This window comes from Arachis ipaensis, chromosome B08 (assembly GCF_000816755.2).
Source record: "Arachis ipaensis cultivar K30076 chromosome B08, Araip1.1, whole genome shotgun sequence".
Classification (NCBI taxonomy): Eukaryota; Viridiplantae; Streptophyta; class Magnoliopsida; order Fabales; family Fabaceae; genus Arachis; species Arachis ipaensis.
Window position 1 is genome coordinate 94,403,143 of NC_029792.2, and position 5,972 is coordinate 94,409,114.

Genomic DNA, 5,972 nt, shown 5'->3' on the forward strand with positions numbered 1-5,972 from the left:
TGTTGCAAATTATATTCTTTATACAATTTTAATTTATATATGCTAATATAATCTTTGAACTTTTTTATATATCAAAATTAATAGTAATATAAAACTTTAAAACAACACACATGTATGAATTATTATGAAAATAATTTGGTACAAATAATCTTTATGAGATTCTAATTCAACGTTTAGATAGATAAAAATTAACTTTTAAAAAGACAAAAGTAGTGTAACTTACTTATATTAACATCGATGTCATTTGCCTATTCAGTGACTCATATCCGATTTTTTATATATATCGAATCATAACTTATATCCATTACAAAGAGAATTAGCTGAGTTGTTTGATTTCTCTTCACATATAGCCTTTTTCTTAGAAATACACACGATTCAACTCATCTCGTTATAGGTTTAATTATTCTGTTAGTTTTTATAGTTTTATAAAATTTTTAATTAGATTTTTATATTTTTTTAATTGAATTTTTATATTAATTTTTTTTAATTGAGTCCTTACATTTTTTTTTTATTTGAATCCCTCCACCAATTTATTTTTTAGTTGGGTCCTTATACAATTAAGCTAATTACTACTAAAAGAGACCTAATTAAAAAAAATTTGGTGTAGTAACCCAATTAAAAGAAAAAAAAATATAAGAATCTAATTAAAAAATTTGCAAAACTATAGAGACCAACAAAATAATTAAACTAAAAATATATTAACAATAATTTAATATTTTAAATGATTAATTAATAAATTATATATAGTAACCATTATCATCATCTCCAAAGTACACTTTTTTTTATTTAGGTCTCTGCACTAATTTTTTTTTAATTGAGTCTCTATAATTTTTTTCCTTTTATTTGAGTCCATGTACCAATTTTTTTTAGTTGGATTTCTATATAATTAAGCCAATTACTACTAAGAGGGATCTAATTAAAAAAAATAGTGCAGAGATCCAATTAAAAAAAAAAGTATAGAGATCTAATTAAAAATTTCACAAAATTATAAAAACCAACAGAATAATTAAACCTAAATTATATCTATAAAATTTATTTAAATCTAGAATTGCCTAATACAAATTTTTCCATGATAATAATAATAAATACTTTTTAATTTATGTAAAAAATTACTAACGTTTTGGTTGATATACAAAAGCAATATATTCTGAAAAAAGCATTAGGAAAAACTACCAAAAGTACCCATAAAGTTTACGAACGCTGACAAAAGTACCCATAAACTAAGAAAATTAACGCTGTACCCATGAAAGATGGGTTTCGTATGACAAAAGTATCCAAATCTTAATTTTTTATTGATTTTTTAATAAAATTTCTAAACTACCCTACACTCAATCTCAATTCACTTTTTCAACCTTTCATAACTCAATTTGCACCAACTATTGCCATGGAGTCCAAAACTACTCCTACGACAAACCAGACCAAAATCAATGGTAGTGGTGGTGGTGATAGAGGATCGGACCTCAACCGATTCACTCATAAGTTTATAATCCATACCCAAACTAAATTAATCAAACACCAAAAAATACTCAAAACATAAAAATTTTCAAATTCATTCATCCAATTTCAATTCACTTTAGCAAAACTAGAAATAGAAAAAGTCATCAACCATAAAAAATCAACAAATTCATTCATCCAATTTGAAATTTATTTCAGCAAAAATCAGAAGTAGAAGTAGCCATCAACTAGGTCTTCTGTAAATCAATCTCAGCCTTCATAAAAAATAGAAGCAGATTTTAAAAAAAATATAACAGTATCATTTTAGTAGTAACTAAATCAATTTCTGAAAATAAGAAAAATAAAATAAAAATATTTAAAAAAAAGAAATACATTTTTCTTCGCTGGCCGACTGTAACATCGTCAATGGCAGAATCTCCATCCACAGTGGCACCTCCCTTTCTTCACTAATTTCTCTTTACCAAACCCGCTTTCTGCATGCAAGAGTACCACGACCCCTCTCTCTCCTCTCAGGTGTGCAACGACGGTGTTCTCCTCGACTGCAACAGGCGTGCCACGGCAGCATTCTCCTCAGGTTGGGTCACAGGTGTGCGATAAAGGTGTTGTAGTCACCTTAATAGTGAGAGAGAAAAGCAGTGAGAGGGGAAGAGATTGGCGGTAATGAAGTAGGTGGGTGGCGGATGGCAATGAGGAGGTAAGAAGAGAATTTCTGTGACTCTGTGAGGGTTTTTGAGGGATAAGTGATGAGAGAGGAAGAAGAAAAGAGAGGGAGTAATAGTAGAATGGGGTTAGGGTGGGGTAATTTAGGAATTTTATTAAAAAATCAACAAAAAAATTAGAATTTGGATACTTTTGTCATAGGAACCATCTTTCATGAGTACAGCATTAATTTCCTTAGTTTATGGGTACTTTTGTCAGCGTTCGTAAACTTCATGGGTACTTTTGGTAGTTTTTCCAAAGCATTATATGAAACTATTTAAAGAGCAATACCTCCCTTTACATACCGACGCAAGTATCCATAAAGCAACCATATTCATAAGAGAAAATTTCACTCCTCTTTCTTATAGCATGCTAAAATTAATGATAAAAAATAAAATTTTTGTTAATGGATATTTTTTTAAAAAATAATTTATTTTTTCTTAAAAAATGGATAAAGTTAACATTAGTTAACACAAAAAGTTTAAAATAGATTAAAGAGGAGGTTTTTTAAAAATTAAAAGGGAGGAGAATGTACATTTATAAAATAGAGAAGAGGGAAGTGTCATTTTAATATCTCGTAAAGGAGGAGAATAGAATTTTCTCTATACGTAAACAATAATTTTTATCTGGCCAAATAATTTTATCAACCAAGTTCCAATTAAGTTAGATAAATGCGATTTTTTTTAATGTAGTTGTCATCATTTTTAAGAACGTAATATTATCGTTTTTACCAGAATTTTTTGTAGTGGTTGTTAAAATAATGTAATCGTCGTCATTTTTAATGTAGTCGTCGTTATTATAGGCTTTTGTCGGCATTTTTAACAACCACTAAAATAACGTCGTCGTCATTTTTTCTTCAAATTTCTTTTTTTACCGGCTTTTTCTTCAACAATGTAATATTGTTGTCATCAGATGTTTTTTTTTCTTAAGTATTCTTCTTTTATTTGATTTTTTCTCCTCATCCTCTTTTATCATTATCATCTTAGTTTTCTTCATCTTTTTGTTTTTTTTCATATATGCTCAAAACACTAGAACACAAAAATTGATATACAACACAAAAATTTTAGTGTACAATACAAATTTTTAAAAGACCACATATTTAAAACATTGATATTCAACTAACAAAATACACACAACATAGAAAGTTTGATATATATCACAGAAAATTTAGTGTACAATACAAAAATATTGGAGTATAACACAAATTTTTAAAAGACTACATATCTAAAATATTGATACACAACTAACAAAATATATATATTACAAAAATTTACACAGCACAATTTTTTATGCACAACACAAAAGTTTTTCAAGAATACAATTAATTCACCTAACCAACAAAATATATTTGCACCAAAATTTTATGTGCTATATGTAAAATTTTTTGTGTTATATGGATAAAATTTTTTTGTTGTGTGCAAATATTTCTGTCTATATTCTTAAATTTTTGTATAATGTTAATAAGAAAAGTGAGTGACTCATGTGCGCATGTTTTTTTTTTATGTTAGATTTGTGTTAATTTAATTAGACTTAGCTACAAAAATATTTGTTTATATAACATTGTCGATACATAAAAAAATCATATTAAATATATATCAAAATAATTTATTAATATAAAATATAAATTTAAAATAAATTAAATAATATATATATATATAAAGATTTAGTGACTAATTTTAATATAAAGGTATCATTTTTCATACACATAAAGATAGACGTACATACTTTCTCATGTTAGCAAAATTGTTCAACTATGCAATTCCTAACCATGAAAATTAAATGCAGGAAATTCTCAATCCAGCATCAAGTGTTCACAACTTTTTCATTGATGTACAAAACTTCCTATATATGCATAGAGTTCAATATATATATAAAGATTTAGTGACTAATTTTAATATAAAAGTATCATTCTTCATACACATAAAGATAGACGTACATACTTTCTCATGTTAGCAAAATTGTTCAACTATGTAATTCCTAACCATGAAAATTAAATGCAGAAAATTCTCAATCCAGTATAAAGTGTTCACAACTTTTTCATTATTATACAAAACTTCCTGTATATTTCCAATTCAGCATAGAGTTCAATATATATATATATAGTGACTAATTTTAATATAAAGGTATCATTCTTCATACACATAAAGATAGACGTACATACTTTCTCATGTTAGTAAAATTGTTTAACTATGTAATTCCTAACCATGAAAATTAAATGCAAAAAATTCTCAATCCAGCATACAAAACTTCCTGTATATTTTCAATTCAGCATAGAGTTCAATATATATATATATATATATATAAAGATTTAGTGACTAATTTTAATATAAAGGTATCATTCTTCATACACATAAAGATAGACGTACATACTTTCTCATGGTAACAAAATTATTCATCTATGTAATTCCTAACCATGAAAATTAAATGCAAAAAATTTTCAATCCAGCATAAAGTGTTCACAACTTTTTCATTGTTATACAAAACTTCTTATATATTTCCAATTCGGTATAGAGTTCAACCTCCTATAGCCTCTTGCACTAAATCACATGCAACACTTCATTCCCTCGCCTTTAGACTTTTCTTTTAATATATATGTGTGGTCTAATTACACACTTACATGTTTATGCTATATTAGTATATATAAAGATGCTTACGTTCTCAACCTCTAAGAGTGGCTTTATTTTTCTTCCCTCTTGTCTTTTTATATATATGTGCTCCCAACCTTTGATTATTAAATAACGTAAATAATAAATTAAAATAATTTTAAAAATCATATTTTTAATTAATTAATTTAGAATAATTAAATTTTTGAATTTCAATATGAATCATTAAGATCAAGAAACCTAACTTTTTCTAAACACACTCTCACACTACGTTCTGTTCTTTCTCACTGTGTTAACCATTCGTCGTCCAGACCGCCACCGTTCCGTCTCCACAGTGCGCCATCGTTGTTGGAGGGAGCTCTAACGGCGAGTGACACAAGTTGTGCGTCCATTCATCAGTCACGCGATCACCACCAATTCTCATGACACCGCTGCCCGTTGTCTCACGATCCCCGTACCGTTGCCACCGCCTGCTGTCTCGCAACCCCATGTCGCTGCCGCTGTCTCGCGATCTGGGGGCATCGCTGCTACTGTCTCGCACCCTCTCCCGTGTTCTGCTGTGATTTGGATTTTTTTGGATGTGTTTTAGATTTTTTGTTTTGCTCTTAGCTAAATGTTTCTTTTTATTGTACTAAGAGCTTGATGTTTCTTTTTATTATATATGGATGCTTCTTAATATAGGATTGCAGATGTTTCTTTGATCTTAGCCAGATGTTTCTTTTTATTGTACATGAATGTTGCATAGTATAAAATTACAGATGTTCTTTTGATCTTAGCTGGATGTTATATGGTGGTGGCGTGAGTGGGATGATCGGCGGCATATAGCAGCAGCAGTGCGACAAGGCAGAAAGACGGCACAACAGCCGTGGCATGATGGAGAGGAAGGCGGCGGCGCTGACGTTTGGACAGTCAGCGATGACGACAGCAGTGGTGACGTGACAAGGAGGCTGCAGTGAAATAGATGCGGTGAAAATAGGGTTTAGAATATGTGAAGGTGAAAATTGATAATAGAAAAGGTGAAAGTCAAATTGAAAATAAAGATGGATAATTATATTGACATATTTTTTTATGTTTAATAGACCTGAGATTCGTGTTGTTTACATTGTTCGCATTCTCTGTTATCTACTTAATAAAATTATTTAAATATTAATAATTAACTAATAATAAAAAATAATAAAATTTGATAACTTTTTAATATTTTTCTTTTACTAAACA